The sequence below is a fragment of the Mustela erminea genome, chromosome 2 (genome assembly GCF_009829155.1).
Source record: "Mustela erminea isolate mMusErm1 chromosome 2, mMusErm1.Pri, whole genome shotgun sequence".
Taxonomy (NCBI): Eukaryota; Metazoa; Chordata; class Mammalia; order Carnivora; family Mustelidae; genus Mustela; species Mustela erminea.
In genome coordinates this window covers 159,942,593-159,970,277 of record NC_045615.1, presented here as the reverse complement: position 1 = coordinate 159,970,277, position 27,685 = coordinate 159,942,593, and the positions used below count along the sequence as shown (strand labels likewise).

At 41.7% G+C, this 27,685-nt stretch overlaps 1 pseudogene; it reads left to right on the top strand.

Moving 5' to 3' along the window:
- Positions 1 to 20,262: 20,262 nt before the first annotated feature.
- LOC116582767 lies at positions 20,263 to 20,723 on the top strand (annotated as a pseudogene).
- The last annotated feature ends 6,962 nt before the right edge of the window (positions 20,724 to 27,685 follow it).

The window sequence follows — 27,685 nt, the reverse complement described above, 5'->3', positions numbered from 1 at the left end:
TAGAAACAGTCACCAAAGCCCTCCTAGGACAAGTCATTCAACATAGTTGTAGAAGTGTCATGTGCATAGATGCCTAAAATCTCTTGAACCATTTGAGAATTTCACTTTGAGTTTTGCCACTGCAAGGGCTCCCTTCTAGTGTCCCTCCTGCTTAGGGACAGACCCAGGACTTAGCCTCCAACAATCGGATACCAGAGATTCAGAAAGGAGGAAGTCAGTGGGTGCAATCCATCTTAGAACATGGCAGCTACTTAGGTTGGTGAGTTTAACATGCAAGAATTGGTGAGGATAAAGAGCAACACACCAACTTCAATTCCTGTGCCACATTGATTTACGGTTATTAATGTCACATTTTACCAACTTGTTTATAATCTCTGAAGGCAAGAGGAAACTTCTGTTACAAAAATTAAGCAAAAGTTACCTAGTTTGGGTGGGGCAGGGGCCAGGGAGAGGGCACAAGGGGAGTCTAAGCTTAAGATGGCCTAATAACTCTCGCTCCTCTTCCTTCTCTTGCCTTCCTCCTGTGATATTCAGCAGTGGGAGAATCCAAATTCGGTTGTAAGCTTAGAGGTGTAAATCCGCCTTCATCTTTAAGAATTCATCCAAGCTCTGCCTTCACAGTGTTAGGACAAAGTAGACCCTTAGATTCAGACAGGATTGAGGTTTATCAGAAAGGCATGACAGATAAAGCCTTTAAGATTGCTACTTGGGAAAGAAGTGAAGTTAACAAGGAGACAAAAGCAGCAGCTCAAATATTCAGATAAAGCAAAGGGGTCAGAGAGGCCTGGAGGTCCCCATGAAGATGCACAACTGTCTTAATAGTACTGAAGTATGCATAGCTGAACAGCCAAACAGAAGACAAGGTGAGTAGAATAAGTTAGTTGCTTGGGATAACAAAGGTGTTAACCACCTGTTCAAGAAAGAATAGAAGCAATGGACAGTAAGGGTAGTCAGAGGCTGAAGGAAGCATTTCCACAACCATCCTATCCCCTCTGCATGTAACAGAACTAGTATCTGGCTTTGGACCAGACATAGGGCTCAAATCCCAGTACCTCTTATAAGGGAGGCTTCAGACAGTTAGCCTCTGAGCCTCACCCATAAAAGTTGGTAACTACCTAGGACTGAGTAATTGAGATTCATTTAACAGGCAGTTGGCCAGTACATGCAAGCATTCTCTGGTAAGTTAGTAGAAGTAGAAACTGACTATTGTAATACCTCAGAGGAAGATTTGTACATCAGTTCTAGTTTATCAGATGACAGGTACTGATTGTTTCACTGAATCACATAGGTAGTCTGTTACATCAATCTAGATTTTACTATTACATAGAATTAAGTGCATACATGTATCAAGCAGCAGCTCTTAAATGATTTTAGTTTATTAGGACAACCCAGAAAGATCTACTAGAGTTAAGCCACAAAAATGGGAAAAGATGGAAAAATACCTTCCAAGTGTTTATGACAGATTTATACCACATTTTTTATGTCTATTTGGCCATTTAGTCTGAAGCAAATGTGTACATGACTAAGCTCATGACATTTAATCAGTCATCTTGCCACAGCAAAAGCTTCCATTCACATAATGGTAGATGCCCTATGTTACCCATGGTTGACATTTGAGTCAGTGTACCCAGGAACTGGGTGAACAGATAAGACATATAGGAAGTGACAAGTCCCTTAAGATGTCTAGCTTCCTGCTGAGCAAGGTAGGAATGGCATCCACTTGATTAGGTGCAGTTTTGGCTTAGAGATTGTTTACTATTTACGTGTTACCTAACACTTAACTGTAACACAAAGCATTTGAGGAAATGTTTGTTCTATCAGTACATTATAGCAAGTCATTGTAAGGGCAGTTTAACTGTATACATAAAGACACCTAACCCAAGATGAACAATTTCCCAGGTTGAGAGATTGAGAAAGTAACAACCTCTGGGCCTCAGATTTTTCTCTATGAAATGAAGCCACTCTGAACCAAAACATGTAAAACATTCAGAATATGAATATGATGTTTTAGTTACTGTTGCTATTATGCCTTGTCCATATCTGCACATGTTTTATATAGTCAGTCATGACCCTGATCTACTGTTCACATAACCATGACCAGGTTCTACATGTTTGAGCAATGAACAATTATATAGACTGAAAATCCTTGATAGCCTAAAGAAAAAAGGGAGAACCAGAATCCTCAATATCCACTAAAGTTTAAAGCAAATGGTAAAATGGATTGAAGATTGGGAATAGAATGAGCATAAGAGTAGCCCAAAAGTGGTAGAAAGTCGAACAAGAGCATAACTAGTATGGAGACATGAGAATATAACCAGAATATACAGAATAACCCAAACAAAAGGAGCACTATACCATGGATCCAGGGTGTTTTAAAGATCTGCTTTAAGTTGACCACAAAAGTGGAATAACTGCCAGTTATGGGTCACACTCAACCCAGCAGGAAGAAATGAACAGAAGCCGCATTCATGAAGTATTCACTTTGAACACTGAATAGACACAAACCTGGCTTCCTCAACTTGAGTTTCTAACGTTTTGAGTAATACCTATGTTGTCTAGATTGGGGTTCCCATGGCATTTAGCCATCCTATCAAGCTCATCAAGTGATCTGATAAGTCTTCCTCACCCCGGAGAGAGGAACCTTTCAAATAAGCATTTTCAAACACCCAATTCCAAATTCCAACAAATGAGGAGGATGAGAGGAGAACAGGAAAGTAGGCAACAGGCAGCGCTTCTGGAAACTTCCAGACCCCCTTCTAAACTGGGAGGCCTATTAATTCCAATTATTAGTAATAGGGATATACGCCAACTACCAGCCAGGTTGCCAAGACTCAGGCAGTTCTTTCAGCATCTGATCATAAATGAAACAAACCCTGTAAAATACATTTCCACGCTTTCAGGTTTGAAAACTTTAAGGGAAAAACCCTGTGAATCACAGTTATAACTTAGAGTATCTATTTGAGGAAGCTTTGTTACCAGACAAGATCATTTGCCACTTAATCCTGTAGATTCTTTGGACAGGGAGAGACATTGACTGGACTTCATCTGTTAGCATTACCTAATGGTGACAAACTTGATATTTGACAGCTGGCAGTAGAGCAGGTTAAAAGGGTTGAGTCAAGTCAAATACGGGTCCATTTCCCCGTGCCTAGGGCCTTTGTCTATTGTATTTAAGCATTTATATCAAGACTGGTTCTGTTTCAATAGTCAAGGGCTGTTACCTAAGATTAAGTCTCTAAGAACTGCCTTCATCCTGAGTCAGATCTGTGACCAGTCTCTTGGATGTGGTCTTCCAAAGTAATCTTGTTACATTAGGTCAAGAATGGCTGGCATTTGCAGACTTCTCCTAGACAAATGTTTATTGCTGGAATAGTGGCTAAAGCTTAGCTTGGGAAGAATACTGATGTTCACCTTAAGACTGGGTAGAAGGAACCACTATTATTCTAGGAGATTTGAACTTTTCTAAGTAGTTCAAAAGAACAAAGAAAGTGCTGCCTGTAAAAACAACAATTGCCAGTAAAAGCAGGTTAAGGTAACTGGACAAGATTTTTTAGGTAAAAACCTTTCCAGTTTCTACATGGTTTACTTGTCTCTCCAAAGCCTAACCCCTTGTGGCCCACTCTTGCATTACTACCGGCTCCGACTTAAAAGCTGGCCCCGCCTATTCTATAAGCTAACTGGCTAAGAACTCTGAGAAAATGCTTTAATTATTGTACAGTTTGTTGTGCATAATTTAGAAGCTGAGCCAAAGCCACAGACTGTACTTGTTGACTCTTAATCTCGAGAAATCCAGAGATGCAGCAGTGCGGACAAAGCACATGAGCTTCCAGGTGAAATAGAATTATCAACACGTGACAGCATAGGTGGGGTCCCAGCTTCCTCGAATATATAATGAAATAGTAAACACATAGAGGCTTAAGGTAGAAGTCTTAAGTAGGAAAAATTTTCAACGATATTTAGCAACTAAATCAGGGATATTGCATAGTAGTAGTGCCAAGTCTTAAGTTATTCCAAAACATTTTAGTAACTCCAAGTCATTTATTGAGTTTTATAGTATAGCTACCAGCTTAGAGATGGTACCCCCAGCTATGATTTAACAAGAGTTAATACCGGTAGGTCAACTACTCCAATGACCTGATTAAGCCTCCAAAGTTTTGTTGCAGCTCAAGGATGTCTGGGTTGTCTGCACACAAGATGCTACAAGACATATCTGAATGTTAGCCATCAACCTGAGGTCTAAATTTTAAAGTCACCTAGATATAGAAACGCCACAAGCATCCCGCTCTTCTCCACAACACTGGGAAGCTCCGAAGAATCAGGCAGATGCTGCACGTGCCTGCTCAGCCACCCCAGAGATCTCAGTAGCGGCCACCTGGACAATCAACAGCCACACTGACATTGCTTAGGCTCCCATTTCTCAACTTTGGGGCTGCTGTTGGCTAGCATCACTAAGGGACTTGCAGTCTCAGCACGTGGATGGCTTTTTACCGAGTATGAAGTATTTCCTTAATTAGCACACAGTAGAGACCCTGACTCTGCTTCTATTCTATAACTGCTCAGGCATTACAGCTTTACATTGTGTACTATTCGAAGGGTATGCCTCTAAAACAGGAAACCCCAATTGCTCCTCTCATGACTTAGCCCTCTGTGACTGAGCAGGATAACATCAAATACAGGTTTTTTTGGCTTACATCGACCATCACCACCGCCCCCACAATAGCAAGACCTCCCCCAGAGCAGCCTTTCATTTCTGGGCCCCTGGCTCATGAAAAAGTTGGTTCCAGTTCTGCTCTGGCCTTATTTATGTCAACTGCCCAAAAGCTCCTGAGGGAAGTGTTACTGGCTTAACAACTTCCCACCTTCTAGATGTGCCAAGGAGACCTGCATCCTCTTCATTTCACGATGCGAGGATGCAGCTATGGTTCTTACGTGAGGCTACTGCCCTGCTTCCATACACCAGACATCTTGACCCTAGAGCTGCCCACCTTCAACCTGGGGCTCAGCCTCACCACAGCTTTCTGACATAGGTCTAAGGAAGGAGACACTCTCCTCTCTTCTACCTTCCCAATACATCAGCACTTCTCTACAACTCTCAGTACAATAGCTTCCCCTTGGCAGACGTAGATGCCTCCAAGAATGTGAATGCCTGGGGGGGAAACTAGCCCAGTCGTACTAAATTCCAATCCAGATGCAATCAGTTTACTTTCAAAGTGTTGAGTAGTTGTGTTATAAGGATTCCCCCCTACTCTCTGGAAAACTTAATTCAGTTTTATATCCATTTACATTGGTCCTTATACAGGCACATCATCTCCAGTCCTGGTAAGTCCCCACCTAACCCATCTATTAGGTTAAGTCTATACTTCAGTTGGCTTAGAAGCATTTTCGGTAACAGACCATCACTGAAGAGCACTCAGCCTAACTGGAGTGTAATTCAGCATAGTGCAAGACAGTTTCTCCCACAGTGAATAAACTCTGGTATGTATGCTGGAGGCCTGGGATTGTAGTGAAGAGTAGAGGCTCTGGTAAGTTAGGTAATAAATGCTTAAGTACTTGGTCTCTTTAGGATACCACTAATTAGAAAATACTCAAAAGGTAAGAGCTATATGTGGTCCTTTTCCAGTATCCTGTACTTAGACTAGCTGTGAGTTACTAAACTAAGCTTTAGCCTGTGTGGTTTGGATATACATGGCATTGAAGATTCCAGAACAAAGTTGGTCAGCAATAATCCAATAAAGTGCTTGCTAGGGGTGTGGAAGATGGCCATATTGCTAACGTAGGATCATGTTAAACACAAAGGCAATCATTCTGACAAAGTCCAAGTAAATAGCTTAAATGGCTCCAAGTGTTGATTCATGGGAATTTCCTTCTTCAAAAGTTTATAGTCAACTGACAGCAATACTGAAACTGCATTCTACACAGGTCATCTTAGAACATTAGAGAGGGATAGTAGGACACCGCCCTCCCGCCCCAACCAAATACCTTTCATCTGTTGCAACAGAACAGCCACTACCCACTGAACACTTGAGACAGAGCTAGTCTGATTGGGGATGTACTGTAATTTTAAAATGAATACTAAACTTTAGGAAGTATCAAAATATAAGCCTTTGTTTTCTTTTTTTTTTATTTTATTTTATTTATTTTTATTTCCAGCATAACAGTATTCATTATTTTTGCACCACACCCCGTGCTCCATGCAATCCATGCCCTCTATAATACCCACCACCTGGTACCCCAACCTCCCACCCCCCGTCCCTTCAAAACCCTCAGATTGTTTTTCAGAGTCCATAGTCTCTCATGGTTCACCTCCCCTTCCAATTTCCCCCAACTCCCTTCTCCACTCTAAGTCCCCATGTCCTCCATGCTATTTGTTATGCTCCACAAATAAGTGAAACCATATGATAGTTGACTCTCTCTGCTTGACTTATTTCACTCAGCATAATCTCTTCCAGTCCCGTCCATGTTGCTACAAAAGTTGGGTATTCATCCTTTCTGATGGAGGCATAATACTCTATCCCCAGGGGTACAGGTCTGTGAATCACCAGGTTTACACACTTCACAGCACTCACCAAAGCACATACCCTCCCCAATGTCCATAATCCCACCCCCTTCTCCCAAACCCCCTCCCCCCAGCAACCCTCTTTGTTTTGTGAGATTAAAAGTCACTTATGGTTTGTCTCCCTCCCAATCCCATCTTGTTTCATTGATTCTTCTCCTACCCACTTAAGCCCCCATGTTGCATCACCACTTCCTCATATCAGGGAGATCATATGATAGTTGTCTTTCTCTGCTTGACTTATTTCGCTAAGCATGATACGCTCTAGTTCCATCCATGTTGTCGCAAATGGCAAGATTTCATTTCTTTTGATGGCTGCATAGTATTCCATTGTGTATATATACCACATCTTCTTGATCCATTCATCTGTTGATGGACATCTAGGTTCTTTCCATAGTTTGGCTATTGTGGACATTGCTGCTATAAACATTCGGGTGCATGTGCCCCTTTGGATCACTACGTTTGTATCCTTAGGGTAAATACCCAATAGTGCAATTGCTGGGTCATAGGGCAGTTCTATTTTCAACATTTTGAGGAACCTCCATGCTGTTTTCCAGAGTGGCTGCACCAGCTTGCATTCCCACCAACAGTGTAGGAGGGTTCCCCTTTCTCCGCATCCTCGCCAGCATCTGTCATTTCCTGACTTGTTGATTTTAGCCATTCTGACTGGTGTGAGGTGATATCTCATTGTGGTTTTGATTTGTATTTCCCTGATGCCGAGTGATATGGAGCACTTTTTCATGTGTCTGTTGGCCATCTGGATGTCTTCTTTGCAGAAATGTCTGTTCATGTCCTCTGCCCATTTCTTGATTGGATTATTTGTTCTTTGGGTGTTGAGTTTGCTAAGTTCTTTATAGATTCTGGACACTAGTCCTTTATCTGATATGTCGTTTGCAAATATCTTCTCCCATTCTGTCAGTTGTCTTTTGATTTTGTTAACTGTTTCCTTTGCTGTGCAAAAGCTTTTGATCTTGATGAAATCCCAATAGTTCATTTTTGCCCTTGCTTCCCTTGCCTTTTGCGTTGTTCCTAGGAAGATGTTGCTGCGGTTGAGGTCAAAGAGGTTGCTGCCCGTGTTCTCCTCAAGGATTTTGATGGATTCCTTTCGCACATTGAGGTCCTTCATCCATTTTGAGTCTATTTTTGTGTGTGGTGTAAGGAAATGGTCCAATTTCATTTTTCTGCATGTGGCTGTCCAATTTTCCCAGCACCATTTATTGAAGAGGCTGTCTTTTTGCCATTGGACATTCTTTCCTGCTTTGTCGAAGATTAGTTGACCATAGTGTTGAGGGTCTATTTCTGGGCTCTCTATTCTGTTCTATTGATCTATGTGTCTGTTTTTGTGCCAGTACCATGCTGTCTTGATGACGACAGCTTTGTAATAGAGCTTGAGAAGATTTAACAATTTTAAATATCTATGCCCCCAACGTGGGAGCAGCCAACTATATAAACCAATTAATAACAAAATCAAAGAAACACATCAACAATAATACAATAATAGTAGGGGACTTTAACACTCCCCTCACTGAAATGGACAGATCATCCAAGCAAAAGATCAGCAAGGAAATAAAGGCCTTAAACGACACACTGGACCAGATGGACATCACAGATATATTCAGAATATTTCATCCCAAAGCAACAGAATACACATTCTTCTCTAGTGCACATGGAACATTCTCCAGAATAGATCACATCCTCGGTCCTAAATCAGGACTCAACTGGTATCAAAAGATTGGGATCATTCCCTGCATATTTTCAGACCACAATGCTCTAAAGCTAGAACTCAACCACAAAAGGAAGTTTGGAAAGAACCCAAATACATGGAGACTAAACAGCATCCTTCTAAAGAATGAATGGGTCAACCGGGAAATTAAAGAAGAATTGAAAAAAATCATGGAAACAAATGATAATGAAAATACAACAGTTCAAAATCTGTGGGACACAACAAAGGCAGTCCTGAGAGGAAAATATATAGCGGTACAAGCCTTTCTCAAGAAACAAGAAAGGTCTCAGGTACACAACCTAACCCTACACTTAAAGGAGCTGGAGAAAGAACAAGAAAGAAACCCTAAGCCCAGCAGGAGAAGAGAAATCATAAAGATCAGAGCAGAAATCAATGAAATAGAAACCAAAAAAACAATAGAACAAATCAACGAAACTAGGAGCTGGTTCTTTGAAAGAATTAATAAAATTGATAAACCCCTGGCCCGACTCATCAAAAAGAAAAGAGAAAGGACCCAAATAAATAAAATCATGAATGAAAGAGGAGAGATCACAACTAACACCAAAGAAATACAAACTATTATAAGAACATACTATGAGCAACTCTACGCCAATAAATTTGACAATCTGGAAGAAATGGATGCATTCCTAGAAACATATAAACTACCACAACTGAACCAGGAAGAAATAGAAAGCCTGAACAGACCCATAACCAGTAAGGAGATTGAAACAGTCATTAAAAATCTCCAAACAAACAAAAGCCCAGGGCCAGACGGCTTCCCGGGGGAATTCTACCAAACATTTAAAGAACTAATTCCTATTCTCCTGAAACTGTTCCAAAAAATAGAAATGGAAGGAAAACTTCCAAACTCATTTTATGAGGCCAGCATCACCTTGATCCTAAAACCAGACAAGGATCCCACCAAAAAAGAGAGCTATAGACCGATATCCTTGATGAACACAGATGCGAAAATACTCAACAAAATACTAGCCAATAGGATTCAACAGTACATTAAAAAGATTATTCACCACGACCAAGTGGGATTTATTCCAGGGCTGCAAGGTTGGCTCAACATCCGCAAATCAGTCAATGTGATACAACACATCAATAAAAGAAAGAACAAGAACCATATGATACTCTCAATAGATGCTGAAAAAGCATTTGATAAAGTACAGCATCCCTTCCTGATCAAAACTCTTCAAAGTGTAGGGATAGAGGGCACATACCTCAATATCATCAAAGCCATCTATGAAAAACCCACCGCAAATATCATTCTCAATGGAGAAAACCTGAAAGCTTTTCCGCTAAGGTCAGGAACACGGCAGGGATGTCCATTATCACCACTGCTATTCAACATAGTACTAGAGGTCCTACCCTCAGCAATCAGACAACAAAAGGAAATTAAAGGCATCCAAATCGGCAAAGAAGAAGTCAAATTATCACTCTTCGCAGATGATATGATACTATATGTGGAAAACCCAAAAGACTCCACTCCAAAACTGCTAGAACTTATACAGGAATTCAGTAAAGTGTCAGGATATAAAATCAATGCACAGAAATCAGTTGCATTTCTCTACACCAACAGCAAGACAGAAGAAAGAGAAATTAAGGAGTCAATCCCGTTTACAATTGCACCCAAAACCATAAGATACCTAGGAATAAACCTAACCAAAGAGACACAGAATCTATACTCAGAAAACTATAAAGTACTCATGAAAGAAATTGAGGAAGACACAAAGAAATGGAAAAATGTTCCATGCTCCTGGATTGGAAGAATAAATATTGTGAAAATGTCTATGCTACCTAAAGCAATCTACACATTTAATGCAATTCCTATCAAAGTACCATCCATCTTTTTCAAAGAAATGGAACAAATAATGCTAAAATTTATATGGAACCAGAAAAGACCTCGAATAGCCAAAGGGATATTGAAAAAGAAAGCCAACGTTGGTGGCATCACAATTCCGGACTTCAAGCCTTTGTTTTCTTTTATTACATGTTGAAATCTATTCCATCTATTGGGTTAAAATTCAGTTTAATGGAGTTACTATAACACTCAGGATTATAGTATGTGGTTTGTACTTTGTTTTTCATGTGTCTCTTGGACAGCATCAATCTGGAGTCTCCTAGAAATTCTTTATAAAGATAATATGCCAAGAACTTTGTGATCTAGAAGCATTTCCACTTGTGCTGTTTCAGAAGTTGAGGGTTCTTTGGGATGAGAACTTGATTTCAAAGAACTAGACAAGATTACAAGATGCTGTTTATTCCACATCCCATCTACTTGGGAATTCCTAAACTTCAGACCTGAAAACAACAACAGCAAAAAATGTTACACCAGGTTTTTTTTTTTATTTCAATTTAGTTAGCCAACATGTAGTATGTTAGTCTCAGATGTAGAGTTCAGTAATGCAGTTGTATACAGTGCCCAGTGCTCATCACATGGCATGTCCTCTTTATTGCCCATCACCCAACTCACCACCCCTTCAGCAACCCTCAGTTTCTTATAGTTAAGGGTCTCTCATGGTTTTCCTCTCATGACTTGTCATTCAGTTTTCCCTCCCTTCCATGGTCCTCTGCACTGTTTATCTTCCACATGAATGAAACCATGTAAGCCAGAGAAAGACATTTCACTCAGCATAATACCCTCCAGTTCCATCTATGTTGATGTAAATGGTATGTATTCACCCTGATGGCTGAGTAATATTCCATTGTATACATATACATCATCTTTATCCATTTGTTGAAGGACCTCTCTGCTCTTTCACAGTTTGGCTATTGTGAGTACAGATCCCTTGACTCTTTGATTAGGTTTATTCCTAATTTCCTATGGGTTTGGGAGCAATTGCAAATGGGATCAATTCCTTAATTTCTTTCTTCTCTCTCATTGTTATGTATAGAAATGAAACTAATTTTTGTGCATTAATTGTATATCCTGCCATGTTGATTTCCTGTGTGAGTTCTAGCAATTTCAGGGTGGAGTCTGTTGGGTTTTCCACAAAGTATATATCATCTCTGAAGAGAGTTTGATTTCTTTGCCAATTCAGATGTCTTTTATTTCTTTTTATTGTCTGATTGCTAAAGCTAGGACTTCTAGTATGATGTTGAACAGTTGTGAGAATGGGCATCCCTGCCATGTTCCTGACCTTAGGGGAAAGCTCTCAGTTTCTCCCCATTGAGAAGGATAGTCACTGTGGCCTTTTCATACATGGCTTTTATGATATTGAGATATGTTCCCTCTATCCCAACACTGAATAGTTTAAATCAAGAAGGGATGTTTTACTTTGTCAAATGCTTTTTTTTTTTCTGCATTTAATTCAGAGGATCATGTGGTTTTTGTCCTTTTATCAATGTGATGTATCATGTTGATTGATTTGTGAATATTGAACCACTCTTGCAGCCCAGAAATAAATCCCACTAGGTCATAGTGAATCATCATTTGAATGTGCTATTGCATCTTCTTGGCTAGTATCTTAGTGAGAATTTTTGTATCTATGTTCATCAGAGATATTGTTCTAATTGTTAGTGGGCTCTTTGTTTGGTTTTTGGATTGAGGTAATGCTGGCACCAGAAAGAGTTGGGAAGTTTATCTTCCCTTTTTATTTTTCGAAACAGCTTCAGAAGAAAAGGTATTAGTTCTTTAAATGTTTGGTAGAATTCTCCTGGGAAGCCATCTGGCCCTGAACTATTCTTGTGTGTTGTAAGATTTTTGATTTCTCATTTAATTTCTTTGCTGGTTCTGTTCAGGTTTTCTATTTCTTCCTCTTTCAGTTTTAGTAGTTTATAAGTTTCTAGGAATGCATCCATTTCTTCCAGATTGCCTACTTTGTTGGCATATAGTTCTCATAATATGTTCTTAAAATTGTATTTCCTGGGTGTTGGTCAGGAGAGCCTCTGTTTTTTTGTTGCTGTTGTTGTTAAATCTGGCCAGGGGTTTATCAATCTTACTCTTTCAAAGAACCAACTCGTAGTTTCATTAATCTATTCTACTGTTCTTCTAGCTTCTATTTCATCAAATTCTGCTCTAATATTCACTAATTCTGCTCTGCTGGGTTTAGGCTTTACTTGCTATTCTTTCTCCAGCTCCTGTAGGTGGAAGGTCAGCTTACGTATTTGAGACTTTTCTAATTTGAGAAAAGCTAGTGTTGCTATGCACTTTCCTCTTAGGACCACCATTGCTGCATCCCAAAAGGTTTTGAACAGTTGTATTTTCAATTTGTTTCCATGGACTTTAATTCTTCAATTTCTTGGTTGACCCATTCATTTTGTTTTAGTGGAATGATCTTTAATCTCCAAGTATTTGAGTTCCTTGCAAATTTCCTGTTGTGAGTGAGTTCAAGTTTAAAGGGATTGTGGTCTGAAAATATGCATAGTATGATCTCCATCTTTTTGTACTTGTTGAGGCCTGATTTGTGACCCAATAGGTGATCTATTCTGGAGAATGTTCTAAGTGCACTCAGAATATATTGTTGCTTTAGGATGGAATACTCTGAATATATCTGTGAAGTCCTCTGGTCCAGTGTCTCATTCAAAGTCCTTATTTTGCTGTTGATCTTCTGCTTTGATGATCTGTTCATTGCTATGAGTGGAGTGAAGTCCCCTATTATATTGTTAAGGTGTTTAATTTTGTTATTGATTTATGTAATTGGCTTCTCCCAAGTTAGAAGCATAAATACTTACAATTTTTAGATCTTGAATAGACCCTTTAATTATGATAGTGTCCCTCTACATCCCTTACTACAGTCATTGGTTTAAAGTCTGATTTGTCTGATAGGATGGTTACCCCCACTTTCTTTTGATGCCCATTGGCATGATAAATGGCTCTCCCCCTACCTACTTTCAATCTGGAGGGGTCTTTATGTCTAAAATGAGTCTCTTATAGACAACATATGAAAGGGTCTTTTTTTTTTTAAGATTTTTTAATTTATTTATTTGACAGACAGAGATTACAAGTAGGCAGAGAAGCAGGCAGAGAGAGAGGAAGGGAAGCAGGCCCCCTGCTGAGCAGAGAGCCCGATGTGGGACTCGATCCCAGGACCCTGAGATCATGACCTGAGCCGAAGGCAACAGCTTAACCCACTGAGCCACCCAGGCACCCCTGAAAGGGTCTTCTTTATTCAATCTGATACCAAGTGCCTTTTGACTAGAGTTTCTAGCTCATTTACAATTCAGAGTAACTATTGAGAGGAATTTAGCGCTATTTTATTACTTGTAAAGTCCCTGTTTCTGTAGATTGTCTGTTCCTTTCTGGTCTATGTTAATTTAGAGCTCTCCACTTCCAGGATCCCCTTTAATATTTCTTTCAGGGCGGTTTATTACTCACAAATTCTTTTAGTTTCTGTATCTTTATAATTATTTCTGAATCTACATCTGACATACTTCCATCCATATCGATTTAATCTATGGCAGAGAGTATTATCTGTTTGTGAATTTCTCTTTCTAGTCATTTTGTCCAGAGAGTAGATGAGAGAACAAACTCAAAAGGATCAACCACAACCCCAGAGAAGTACACACGAGAAAAATCCAAAGAGACCCAAAACCAGGAAGTGAAAGAATATAATCTCCCAGGTGGACAAAACAGGGTGATACACTTGGTCCTGGGTGTATCTGGATCTGTTAGAAGACCCTTGATCCCAAAATTGTAAAGAAAAACATACAAAAATACAATTGAATTACAGTGAAAGAAATCTAAGTATAAAAATGAAAGTGAAGACTTAACAAGTTGATAAAGAAACATGAAAAGGAAAATAAAAATTTTAAAATTTTATACTGAGAGACTAAAGACTCATAAGAAAAAACAAAAAAACCCTCAAATTCTCTATACTAATTTTCTCCGACACAAGAGTTTCAGTTCTGTGTGATCCATACTTGGGATTCACCAGATGTTCCTGCTGGCCTTCTAGGGGAGGGGCCTGTTGCACTGATTCTCAGGTATCTTTGTGTGGGCAGAGTTGCACTGCCCCTTGCCAGGGGGCCAGGCTCATTGTAAGCTACTTTGGGTTGCTCTCTGTGGCTTTTATTCCCTGAAGGCTTTTTGTGCTGATTTGGTGTGTGGGGAAGATGGCAGCACCCCAGTCTTCAGCCCAGGAGCTGAATGATCACCACTCCCACTCTTCAGTACACCCTCAGGGAAAAGCAGTCAATCACATTTGTGTGTGCCAAACTCTGCAGACTGTTGTGCACCCATGCCACTCCTCCCATGGGAAGAAGGAGGGTTGCTGCAGCTCTGTGGCTTGCTCAGCCCCTGCTTGCAGTGAGGTCCCCGGGTTAGGCCATGGTTCCCTGCTTATGGCAAACAGCTGAGAACCCACTCTAGAACTCACTCATTGCAGCTGGCCTCCCCATGCCAATGCTTGGGAACTTTGCCACATTCAGGCACTCCTGTTCTGTGACCCCAGGGATCCTGAGACCACACACTGTCCCACCTGGATTGTGTCCCACTTCACCTGAGCACCTTTCAGGCAGGGAGGTCCCTTAGACTTCCAGAAGTCTCAATTTTGCACTCCACTGCTGTATCGTTTTCTGGTAACTGCCTGATGGAGGCTCCCTCCATGCAGGATTTATCTTCTGATAGATCCCCTCAGATTCATTTCTCTGCTCCTCCTACCCTGAACAAGTTGTCCCTTTTCTATTCATAGAATTGCAGCAATTCTTTTAGAGCTCAGGTTAAATCACAAGTGTTCAGGATGATTTGAAAGTTTTCTAGCTGAATTCCAGGGACTAGATGAAACAAGGGTCACCTACCCATCTTCTCCCTTCCCACCACATCAGGTATCTTGACAGTTATTCTTTGTCCTTTAGTCTGTTACCTCCAATATAAACACCCCTCAGTTCTCTGAATGCTTCAGAAATCTCACCAGTGATAGCACAGACCAAAAACCACCTTGGGCTTTTCCAAGGTTCTCCTTCAGATCAAACCTGACCTTGCTTCCATCAGACCATCCCACTGCGGAAGTGAGACTACATTTTGTGGTCAGCTCGGGGGCTTTCCTGATACTGCAGTGAAGCTTCATTCCCTTCACTCCATACTTCAGTTCTTCAAAAGCCCCTTCTATCCCCCAGTTGAGTAAGATTGTGCCTGGATTAGACATCAAGTTTTAAATAAGGTCATCGTGGCTTTTATTGTAATGAGAAGTTTAAGCTAAAGATGAAGTCTACAACACTTTAACATTAATTCAGAGAATAAAAGCCAGACTTCAAAGTTGGTTCTGATTGCCAGCATGCTTTCCCTCACCCTCTTCCTCGGAGTTTGTTTTGCAACGGATTAAGCACCTTGAGCCATAGCTGGGTGTTTGTGTTCCTCCTTAAGCTGTGCTGTAGTTTCCCAAAGGGCAAGGCTCCCTTACCAGAGTGTGCTCAGCACAGGGGCATCCAATCTCCCTGCCTATACACTAATCTCACTCAACACACAATCTTCAGAGAAGAGTTGTTTGCTCGCAGCCAGTCACTTGTTGCAGTCACCAGTCTCATGACCATGGCTCTGGTTTGGGAGGTGGGGGAGGGTAAACTGACCTGGATAACTTCTAACCACCATAGGTCACACCCACAGGCTTCTGCAGAAAGAGGAAAAAAGGCCAGTCTTTGGAGTTTAGCAGAATCAGGTTTGTGAAAAGGCAGTTATGTAAGCAAATTGCTTTATGCATCAAAGTACTCAGACTCATAATGAAGACCACAGTTTCACTTTGAGCATTTTCTCCAACTCTGTCTCCATTGAAGACCTCAAACTTAACACTGACACACACATCACAGAAGCCTGAAGACCCAGAGTGATATCATTTCTACTCAAACTCAAAAGTCTGCCAGAGGAAGAAAGGAGATTAGGCCTAGAAATGGAGTTTCCCTAAACAGACCCTGAGAATTTGGAGACGTTAATGCTATAGTCACAGCTTCAATCTTGAGGTGTCTTAATAGGAAGAGATTAAAAAAAAAAAAAAAATGGGTGAGTTCAACAAGCCTAAGTATCATATTTAAACATTTCCAACTATGCTCCCCAATAACCTTGGATATTCTCCGGGCCAACAGAGGCAGCAAGCTGGATAAAGTATATATTTTCCCCTGCTGCTCCTGAAGTAGGCTTTTCTTTGCTATGCATCAAGGTTAAAAAGAAAAAAAAAAAAAAGGTTTAAAGCCTACTGGCTAGAATTAGGATATCTAATATTGCCTCATGTACATGTAGATTTATCGTGGGAAATGGTCCGATATTCAGAGCACTACCATTAACAAAACCCTTGAGAAACTTAAAGCTTCTAGAGGCACACGTTTTGGTTCACCTGGTTACAATTTATAATTGTATTCTCTCACCTTTGAGTTTTGCTACTCCACTTGCTGAGTACTTATCTCAGTGACTGACTACGATTAAGGCAAGGAGATTGGTCTTTGACTGTGGACACTTTAAAATTTGGTGCTAAGAAGTTAGATCCAGCAAACAACCAGTTTCCTGGGAAAGTAGCAGTGAACTCTGGTTTTGAGCAGCGCTAGGTAAACACTAGATACTAAGCCGAAACCCAAGAAAGGAGTTGAACCCAAAAATGGTCTTGACACAACAGAATCATTTCTATTAATGCCACCCTGAGAGCTTGTTAGGATTTGAGTTACGAAGAGCTAAATCTCAGACAAGTTTTAGGAGAAAACGTAAGAGGTCTGGGCTGATGAGGTCAATAGGCCATAAAGCAGACAGACGGCACATCGGGCCAAAGCTCAGAGGTATCCACAGAGAGGACTTGCCCTAAATCATGGCTAAATTCCCACTAGCAGCAGAGAACCCTGTACTACAGGTTTTGTTCTAAAAGAAGTTTGACATTAAAAAATCTTGACACATTCAACCTCTTCTCTCCCATCCCTAATTATGGTCTAGCTACAGGGTGGTCTCCTAACCCACCTCCCGTCATACCCTGGTTTGATAACTAGAGCCATGAGGCCCCAGAAGTGCCTATAGTAACACCAACATAGAGAGAGCAGCTTCATGAGACTCATCTGCAGTTGAATCCTTAATTAGTCCAACAGTAGGAATCAATGGTTTTGTCCAGCACTTCTAAGGTGAGGAAAGCCTACTTTTCAGGGTCTCCAGGTTTCCATTGAGGGGCCAGTATTTTGTCCAGTTATCCACTTAAGTATTTTGTCAATTTGGAGTTGGGAATATGGTTTGCTTTTTGTTATTTCCTATGGCCTGTGTAGTTAATGAGGTTTACAGAAATGGGAAGAGAGCTAGTGGACAAAATATACCATGTACTTTATCTTCGATTTCACTTATATTTAAGTGAATTCTTGGTTGACCATTAAATCACTAATATACCAGCTTCTGGAATTATTAGAAGCAGATAAACTTTGCTCTCAGTAAAGATACAGTTACAGGTGAGAACTCTGCAGGATGAGTAATGAGAAAATTGGTTTTCTGTGTTGAGAGCCACGAAGAAGCTAAGCCACTCCCGGCTACCCCTGGGCTTCCTCTTGCTGGAGTCCCTCCCCCACAAAGACCCAACAACCCAGTTCTAATTGTAATCATTAACTAGCAGTGTCCTTTGGAAAGGCTGAGACTCAAGATCACTTATCTCATCTGTTGAGGGATTCTGCATCAAGCAGATGGCTTACCCAGAACTATACACATCCTGAGCACAAGATCTATAAGGCAAGAGCTTTGCTCTTGAGCCCAGCTTCCTTCATGAGTACAGTATTAACAGAATTAACTCCCCACTCATTGGGATGAGGGTAGACAAAGTTGTGTATCCTTGGGCTTTTTCCCCCATTTTTCCAGGTTTTTCTCAAAGCAGGTAGACCTAGGTGTTTAGGTGTAGTGTGATTTTTACAAGAGACCACTTTATATGGCTAAACACAAACTGCAATACAGTTTGCTATGTAGCACTTAGGAGATCACAGTCAATATATCCATCACATAGGATACTCTTGATCAATCTCTTACAAAGATGCCACATTATCCGCTTTCTCTAGGACAACCACTCTTCCTCAATAAGGTCAGGGAAGCCTCAATTCTCATAGTGCTCTGGATAACCATCTAAACAGCTTGTTTCCTCATTATCCCCCACTGCAAAGGGTTCTAACCCTTTACTCATCAGGAAACTTCTCTCAGCTAAACAATTCTGACATTAAAGGAGGAGCCCAAGGTGAGGTAATACATTTCCCCCTCAACTCCACATTCAAGTAGGGGAGTTTCAGCCCACAACCCACAAATTTTGTTTGTTTGTTTTTTTCTTTTTATCCTTTTCAGGTCAGACAACTGCCTTCTAAAGGACTGTGGCTAAAAACCTTAACTCCCTGGGAAAAAAAGACTCAAAAGCCACATGGTGCTTGACATTCACTTTAGTTCTTTACTACTTATCACTAAAGATACTTCTTTCTCTCGAAAAAATGAAATTCAAAAGTACTGTACATTTTCTGCCCTCAATTTTCAGCTAAGCTTGGTCTCCAAACTTTTAGTCTCCAAAACGAAAGTAGTAGTTTTCCCTCACTTTCTGCCATTATTTTTTTCTGCCATTACCTTAGACAGGATTTTCTAATCCAGACTTTACAAGTCCAGATGGAGGCTAAAAAAAGCATTTAAAAGATTTTCGTGAGGAAGCACCTGGGTGGCTCAGTGGGTTAAAGCCTCTGCCTTCAGCTCAGGTCATGATCCCAGGGTCCTGGGATCCAGCCCCGCATCAGGCTCTCTGCTCAGTGGGGAGCCTGCTTCCTCCTCTCTCTGCCTGCCTTTCTGCCTACTTGTGATCTCTGTCAAATGAATAAATAAAAATATCTTAAAAAAAAAAAAAGATTTTTGTGAGGAAACAAAAATTAGCATATTTGCCTCAAGCATAGGAACTATGTACTCTTAGAAGGTTATACTACTGCACTAAGGTAGCTGGAAGAGTGATTTTGCTGAAACATCTCCTAAGCTGGAGGTTAAAAAGAAGCCAATGAAAAGCAGGTGACTTCTAAGTGAGATTTGAGCATGAGAGAAGAAAACTGGAAGTTTCAATGTTCTTCTTCTTCCTTTAGGAACCCCAACAGTTAGAAAAGTTTCTCCTCCATCTGTATTTCAAAGACATGCCTGATAAAATGACTTCAGGAAGTGACCATAACCTCCTAGAAGATATTCTGTCTGCAAACAGCTGGTTTTGTTTTGTTTGCTTGAGATTCCCTTATCTTTTTTCTTCATTCGCCTTTCATTTCTAAAGTAAGCTGCCCCTGATTTCCCTTAAGATCTAGAAGAAGTTTGATTCTTCCCACTCGCCCCCTCCTAACCAGCCACTAGGAGGACTGTAAAATGTCACATTCCCGCACTCACCACCGTTAACACCCTACAGCCCAGCAAGAAACCACGTCACCAGCCTCCTTTTTTTTTTTTTTTTTTATAGTCAAGGCCCCGCCTTCTTCTTGGGTGCAGACCAATGAGAACACCCAGGAGCTACCGCCACTCTGCAATTGGTCCAGGATTTCAGGTCTGAGGACAAAAAAAAGGCCTCCAGATGCCCAGATGCTGAGTCTTCTCATTAGGTTTCCTATTTTAAAGAGGCACTACCCGGCCTCTCTGTTTCCGTTTTTGTTTTTTACCGCGTTGCAAAAGCCTGCTGAGCGGTTGAAGACCTTGTAAAGGAGTAGTTTAGAGTCACCTTTGAAAAATGGCTCAATCAGCTCCTCCTCTAGCACTTAGTCTTAATATAAAAGAATTTTAGGGGTGGCACAGTGGTTAGGGGTCCACTCTTGGTTTCAAGCTCAGGTCATGAGCTAGGGGTTGTGAGAGTGAGTCCCCATGGGGCTCCAAGCTCAGTGTGAAGTCTGGTTGAGTTTTTCACTCCCTTTGTCCCTCCCCTCAGCCCCACCCCTGTGTGTGCATGTTCTCTCTCTCTCTCAAAAATAAATCAGTCTTTAAAAATGAATAAAACATGTTGAGTGTGTCTTAAGGAATATCAAAAGGAGAAATAGGAAGGGGTAACACACACGCACAGCTGTTCCCCTTGGGCTCCCCTCTTTCTTGGCCCAATTCAGTGATCGGGCCCAAGGGCAGGGCATGATGGCCGTGGGCACGGGCAGCTCACCGGCACTCTCCCGGCTCCTGTCCGTGCTGTTCTTCCTCGGGATGCACATGTACAAGCTCCAGCTGACCTGCACGCAGCAGCTCACCATCAAGGGGGGCCTGCTGGGCTCCAGCTTTTTAGTCTTCTCTCTCACGCCACCAGGAATCTTGAGAATGTTGTCTTTGGCAAAGGATTCCAAGCAAAGACCTTCCTGGAGATTCTTCCCTGTCTCCTGTTGGCTCTCCTTGCCTCTGGCCTCATCCACCAAGTCTGCATTACCCTCTGCCTCACCTTCTCTATGGTTGGCCTCCCCCACATCAGTAAGATCTCCTCCACTCTGTGCCCGACAACGATTCCATTCCTCACGCCAGCCAAGATCCCGGGAAGGACAAATAGAGAAACTGACCCCGGGTGTTCAATAAAGGTGATTCTTTGTTGAAGAAGAGGGAGAAGAAGGAGCAAAAGAAGGAGCGGGAGGGGGAGGAGGTGGAAGGGGAAGGGGAAGAGGTTGGGGAAAGGGATAAAGAAGAAAGAAGGAAGGAAGGAAGGAAGGAAGGAAATATGAGTAGCTATTTGGCCACACACTGGTGTTAGAGTCAAACATCCTTACCCTGAGACAGCACTAATGATGATGCTCACCTGTGTCATTCACTTCCTCTTTCATTCACAGCCATCATTAAAGTCTATGATTCAGAGGAAGCAAGGAAGCGACTAGCAGAGCATGGGTTTTCTCTGTGTTTCTCAGAATCCTCAGGATACACGTTTGAAAAGTTGATTCCATTCACAGATGTGGAAGTAGGAAGTAGTATGTTTAGACACTACTGAGCCAAACGGATGTAAATAAGTGATTTAATTAATAAATAGAGGAGAGGAGACACGTCTTCCCTACAGAATAATTTGAAATAATATATATCCATATTCCCCAATACAAGAGGTGGAGTTTAATTCCCCTCCCTGTGAGTGTGGGCCGAGCTTAGTGACTCAGGCTCCTAAGAACAGAGTAGGGAAAGGAAAAAATAATCATTTTACATATACCTGAAACTAATATCACACTCTATTTTAACTAAGTGTAATTAAAAAAAAGCTTAAAAAATAATTTTATAGTGAAGAAACCTGGTAGTGTTTGGCTTAACTTAACCAAGTGATCCAGGTTAACATCATCACTGATAAGTCATGTTGCTGTTAAATACCCTCAATATAAAGAGAAGACACTACATCCCATGGTATTCTTCCTCAAAACCCATAGCCCCAATATAATCATGAGAAAAACATCAGACAAAACCAAATTAAGGGACAGCCCACAAAACTGACTCGTACCCTCAAAACAGTTTAATCAAAGCCATGAAAAATAAGGAAAGACTGAAAAACTTCACAGACCGGAAGAGACTAAGGAGATATGACAACTAAATACAACATGGTACCCTGCGTAGGACCCAGGAAGAGAAAAGTATATTAGTGGAAAAATTGGGGAAATCCAAATAAAGTTTGGAGTTTGGTGCATACAATGTATAAATGTTGATCTTTAGTTTTGGCAAACGCACCATGGCTATATAAGATGTGAACATGAGGGGAAACTGGGTAAGAGAATCAGGAAGTTTCTTTAACTGTCTTTGCGACTTTTCTGTGAATCTAAAATTATTCATAAATGAAACATTCATTTGAAAGAAAAAATAAAGAGATAAGCAAAATCCACATAGATTTTTAAGATAAAATGCAAGTCTTCAAAGACATCTTATGCTTATAGCAGACTGCTTTAAACTATGCCTCCCCTAGACTTGCTAGAAGCACTTTTCCATGTTTAGGGGATTTAGAGCAAAAGTTTGAAAATTTAGATGAATCCCAAAGCTGTCTGAAGGATGGGATAAGGCTAGAGGCTAACAGGCCAGCTGGAATCGAGCGGGGATATATCCAAGTCTAAGGCAGTAAGTCAGTGAATAACTAGAAACAAATTGACTTCTTTATTCCTGTGATTGCTACCAGTGCTTTCTGAGAATCTGCTAATTCCAGTCATCCATTTTCATTTTGAGCGTTCATGTATCCGCAGTCAGGACGGAGATTCTATTCTCAGGTAGCCCGGTCACCTCAAGATTGCCAAACACACTGGAGAAGAATGTGTTTTTACAAAACATACACCAGAGAAGGGCACTTATCATATGACTTCACTCATACGTGGAATATAAGAAATAGTGCAGAGGCTCGTAGGGGAAGGGAGGAAAACTGAACGGGAAGAAATCAGAGAGGGGACAAACCATGACAGACTTAATTCCAGGAAATAAACTGAGGATTGTGAAAAGGGGGGTTGTTGGAGGAGGGGGTAATTAGGTGATGGGCATTAAGGAGAACACATAATGTGATGAGCTTTGGGTGTTATACACAATTACTGAATCACTGAACACCACATCAAAAACTAATGATGTACTATATGCTGGCTAAGTGAATTTAAAAAGGAAAGAACACAACACTAGGGGCACCTGGGTGGCTCAGTCAGTTCAATGTCTGCCTTCAGCTCAGGTTATGATCCCAGGATCCTGGGATCAAGCCCTGTGTGGGGCTCCATGCTCAGTGCGCGTCTGCTTCTCCATTTCCTCTTCCCCTCCCCCCTGTTTGTGCTCTCTCTAGCTATCTCTCTCTCAAGTAAATAAATACATAAAAATTTTGAAAAAATAAAAAACAATACTGAAATCCAAAAACAAAGCATAGCACCTACTCTGGGAGACAGGGTAATTAGTAGTTAAAGACATGGACTTGGGGACACCTGAGTGGCTCAGTCAGCTGGGCATCTGCCTTTGGCTTGGGTCTTGATCTTGGGGTCCCGGGATCAAGTCCCACATCGGGCTTCCTGGTCAGGAGGGAGTCTGCTTCTCCCTCTGCCTGCTGCTTTCCTTGATTGTGTGCGCACTCTCGTGCGTGCGCTTGCTCGCTCTCTCTCTCTCTCTCTCTCTCTCAATCTCGTAAATAAATAAATAAATAAATAAAATCTTTAAAAAAGAAAGTGCATGGACTTTGAAAGTAGGCAGACAAACCTGGGTTTAATTCTCTACTAGATTTACTTCTCTGTTTACTAGCATTGTGCTCTCACACTAGTTAACCACTGTAAGCTTCAGCTGCTCACCTGTGAAATAGGAATAAATCACGCTTACTCATAAGATTATTGTGAGGGTTGATTAGTAATATGTACTAAAAACATCTAGAATAGTTCATGATAATGAACACCATACAGCACTTCCCTTCCCCAGATCTGTTCTACCTCCGGGGCGTACTGATTCATTTTATGCTCTCAACAATCCTATTATGCATGTTTCTGTTCCACATGGGGAGTCTGAGCCATGGGCGGATGAATAACTGGGCCCAGGCAACATAGCCTGTAAGTGATGGAGCTGGACTCCAACCCAAGCGGCCGGGCTTTAGAATCCTTGCTTTTCGGCAGCACACCCTTTTTGCCTCTCTGTTATCAGAAAAGAAGGAAGAAGAAAGAAGCCATGGCATGCTGAGAAGCCCAAAAGAGGTACCTTCTAAAGAGAGAAATGGTTGGTTCTCCTGTGGCACTGCAAAGGTATAAATAATGCACGTATGAATTGGGACTGATACCAACCAAGTTCATGGCTAAGAGACTATTGGAGTGGGAGCACTTGCTTCTGCAGGCCCTGAAGTCAGTAAGAACATTTTTCTAAGTCATGTAAACATTTTAAAAGTACAGCTTACCAAATTAGAGAAGCTCTCTCGCCAGACGCTTATCTCAGTGTTTTCTCAGTTGATTTCCTGGACAGAAAACTCAAATACCAGATAGTCCAGTTCAAAACTAGACCCATGAGAATCCTCACTGTGAAGGAGCCTGCCAGCATTCCACACTGAATCATCCTTCTTCAAGGTGAAAGCCAGCCCAAGCCCGAGGCAACGTTCTTCAAGGCTTCCACTGCTTCCCAGCCTAGGTAGAGAGCAACCATAAAAATGAAGGCCCGGCTTGGGCTCTTAATTTGGCAACTTCATCTCCCATTTACTGTTCCAATGGTAGAAGTTACCACCCCTTGAGTCCTTGCTCTGGGCCAGGTAATCTCTACTCTGACTCATTTAATTCACCCTTGAACCCTGTGAGCTAAATATTGACATTGTCGTTTATGAATGAGAAAATTCAGGTTCAGAAGGATTAAGCAACTTTTCCCAAGTTACACAACTAGCAAGAGTCCGAGCCAGGGTTTAAACCCCAACCGTTCGACTTACAAGGCCCTGCTCTTCAGCACTAAGTTACACAGTTGAAGTTGTCAAGAGAGCGTATTTGAAGGGCAGATCCAGTAACAACTTGTCATGGCCCTATGATCCCTTTTTCCAATGCGACATCCCTCATGCCCACAAGAGAATAAAGGTGAAAATGTTCTTTCCATCACAGGAACCATCCTTAGGGGCAGGCACAGAGAGACTAGGTTCAGGAAAAGCACTCCAATTTTTATTTCAACAGCTTCATTTCAATTCTTTTACTTTTGAACCAAGGTGAACTGCTACAGAGTCCAGACCCTACTCAACCTCCTTTTTTTCTGTCTTCTTTCTTTCCGCCAAAGTCTGAACTAGTGAAGGCAGAAACAGGGTCTGTGCAAAGAACAATCCCAGTTTCAGTTTTCCTAACTCATTCTCAGCTGGACGGATTCCAGTAGGTGGTTCACCAGAACTAATTGCCGCTCTCACGGCATTCTGATGACTGCTTGGATCCTGTGCCTCTTCTTTGAAGAACAAAGTCAGCCAGGGAACAGGTGTTGGAAGGTGGCCACCGTCCCTACCAGCACAGAAAAACTCTCTGTGTTGGTGGTCTGCCCTTTGGAAGCTTGGATTTGTTGCTCTATAACTCATTACTTGGTTGGGGCTGATGGTGTTACAGATACAGATACATCATAGTTTTATTTGATCTTTCACAGCGTTCATATGATATTGAACTTTCAGAATGTGCAAACCTAATTTAGAATATAATAAATAGGCTTAGAACTTTCCAGCTCCCCATCATGCCTATATTTCTACGTCCCCTGTTTGAAACGAGAAAGCCACCGCCAGTGTAGTAAAAAGCCCACCCACATAGACTTTCTCTTGAGTCCTCCTACCTGAGCATCCATCCTGCCACGACTGCAGATGAAGCCCTTATTTCTCACCTATTCCTTTTCTCTACTCTTCCTGCTGTTTTCACTGCCTTCAAGGTACCACCCTCTAGACCACTCTCCACACTACATCCAGAGAGGTCTTTCTAAGACAAACCCTTCTCTGGCTCCCCATCATGTTCAGGATAAAGACAAAATTCTTGCTTAGTAAAAAACAAACAGGGACACCGGGGTGGCTCAGTGGGTTAAGCCGCTACCTTCGGCTCGGGTCATGATCTCAGAGTCCTGGGATCAAGCCCCGCATCCGGCTCTCTGCTCAGCAGGGAGCCTGCTTCCTCCTCTCTCTCTGCCTGCCTCTCTGCCTGCTGGTGATCTCTCTGTGTCAAATAAATAAATAAAATCTTTAAAAACAAACAAACAGGAAAGAGAGAAGGGAGAGAGGAAGGAGAGAGAGAGGTCATTTTTTAAAAAATTATATTGACTTAACCTATAGCACAATACATTCTTCTGGAGTAGAATTCAGTGATTCATCACTTACATACAACACTCAGTGCCCACCACAAAAAGTGCCCTCCGCAAGCCCTTCACCCATCCATGCCATCCGCTCACCCACCTCCCTCCATCAACCATCACTTTGTTCTCCATTGTTAAGAGTTTAAAGAGAGGTCGTTTACTGGCTGATCCAGTCTTCCATCACTCAAGAGCTACCTCGACTCTGTCCCCTTTGACGGGTCCCCCTCCTAGCATGTTCCCCGTACTGTTCCATCCTCTAGTACATCGTCCCTTTTTCATCCTCCCCATCGAACTGGCTAATTCCCACACATCCGTTAAGGATCCACACAAGCTTTGTCTCTTTCAGAAAGCATTTCTCTATCAGACTCCCCAGAGTAAGTTAAGAACCTCCCTCATATTCTCTCAAAGAAAGGAAAAAAGAAGCGAATACTTCTCGTTACAACTCCATTGTTACCGTCTGCTCACTCGTCTCTTTCCTTCATCAAAATCGAGCTCATGGGAAATATGTCTTCCTACTCACTCTTATGACCCAGCCCCTAAAATAGTTCCTGGCCATGATTTTTGAGGGAATGAAGGAATGAAATTGTAGATAAATGTCCAGGTTGCTGAATCTAGAAATAAATAGCAAACTCAGATAATATGTTGAGAGGAGTTTAATAAGCCCACCATTAATAACAATGTACACAAGGTGAAGGAAAACCATAAGAAAAAATGAAGCATCTCTGGGGCCAGCTACAGCAGGAGCTGGGACCATCTCTAGGCCTGAAATTACAAGGAGAGAAAGTACCTCCCAGAAGCCAAAAGAGTCACCGCAGGGAAGGGTCAATGGACAAGGGATAAGCTCTGTGGTAGTCTTTGGTAGAGTATGTATCCAATACACAGTGACCTGGAGCCATGGGAGCTGAGAGAGTAAATGCCCTAAAGTCTCTCTCTTCCCAAACTCCAATCCCCTGCTATTGCCTCTCACTAGCCAAACCACCAAAAGCCACAGGGCAAGGGGGCCCTTGATGCCATCAACATGAGTCAACTTCCCCACACACAGAGCAGGGTGGGGAGAGATTTGGAAAAGCAAATGGAACATATCCAATACAGTATGTTTCCAAGAATAGAACCATTGATGGAATTCTAAAGGTTAAGAAGTTCAATAATAACAATAATCAGAGAAAAAATTTATCTTCCTTGTAGCTGGTAAAAGAATTGCTTCTAAGGAGAGAGAAATAAGCCAGCCATTGATAAACCAGTTGTTACAAAGAAGAGAGCAATAGTTTTGCACCTGTTGCAGAAGAAGCACCTTTCTCCAGATAATAAAGGAGAAAAGGGGAAGGAAAATGGGGTTGAATGCATTATTTGGGGCCAGTTGAAGAGGGAGACAATGACTGAGGACTGGGAGGGAAGAGGAGAGATCAATCGAATGGAGGTTTTCCAAGTGAGAGTGTGGGCACTCTGCGCAGCAAAGTATCTTTCCGTGGTCATTATGAATCCAGAGTCAGAATTTTTTAAAGATCATTATATGCTCCCTGTGAATGGATTGTTTGTGGAAGTTAACGGAGGGATTGGGTTTATTTAGATCAATATTAGTACCAGGGTGCCAAAGCAAAGGCCCAAGAGGAAAGACACATTTCTCAGTCGGAGACGGGCCCAGGGTCCCGAGAAGTAAAGAGACTGAGTGAAGACCACGGCGTTAGCGGAGACGGAGGAAGACTCGAAACCTGGGCTGTCTGGGGTGGAAGAGGTCGCTGCCTGAATTCACCGCAGGGATTTTGATGGATTCCTGTCTTACATTTAGATCTTTCATCCATTTTGAGTCTTT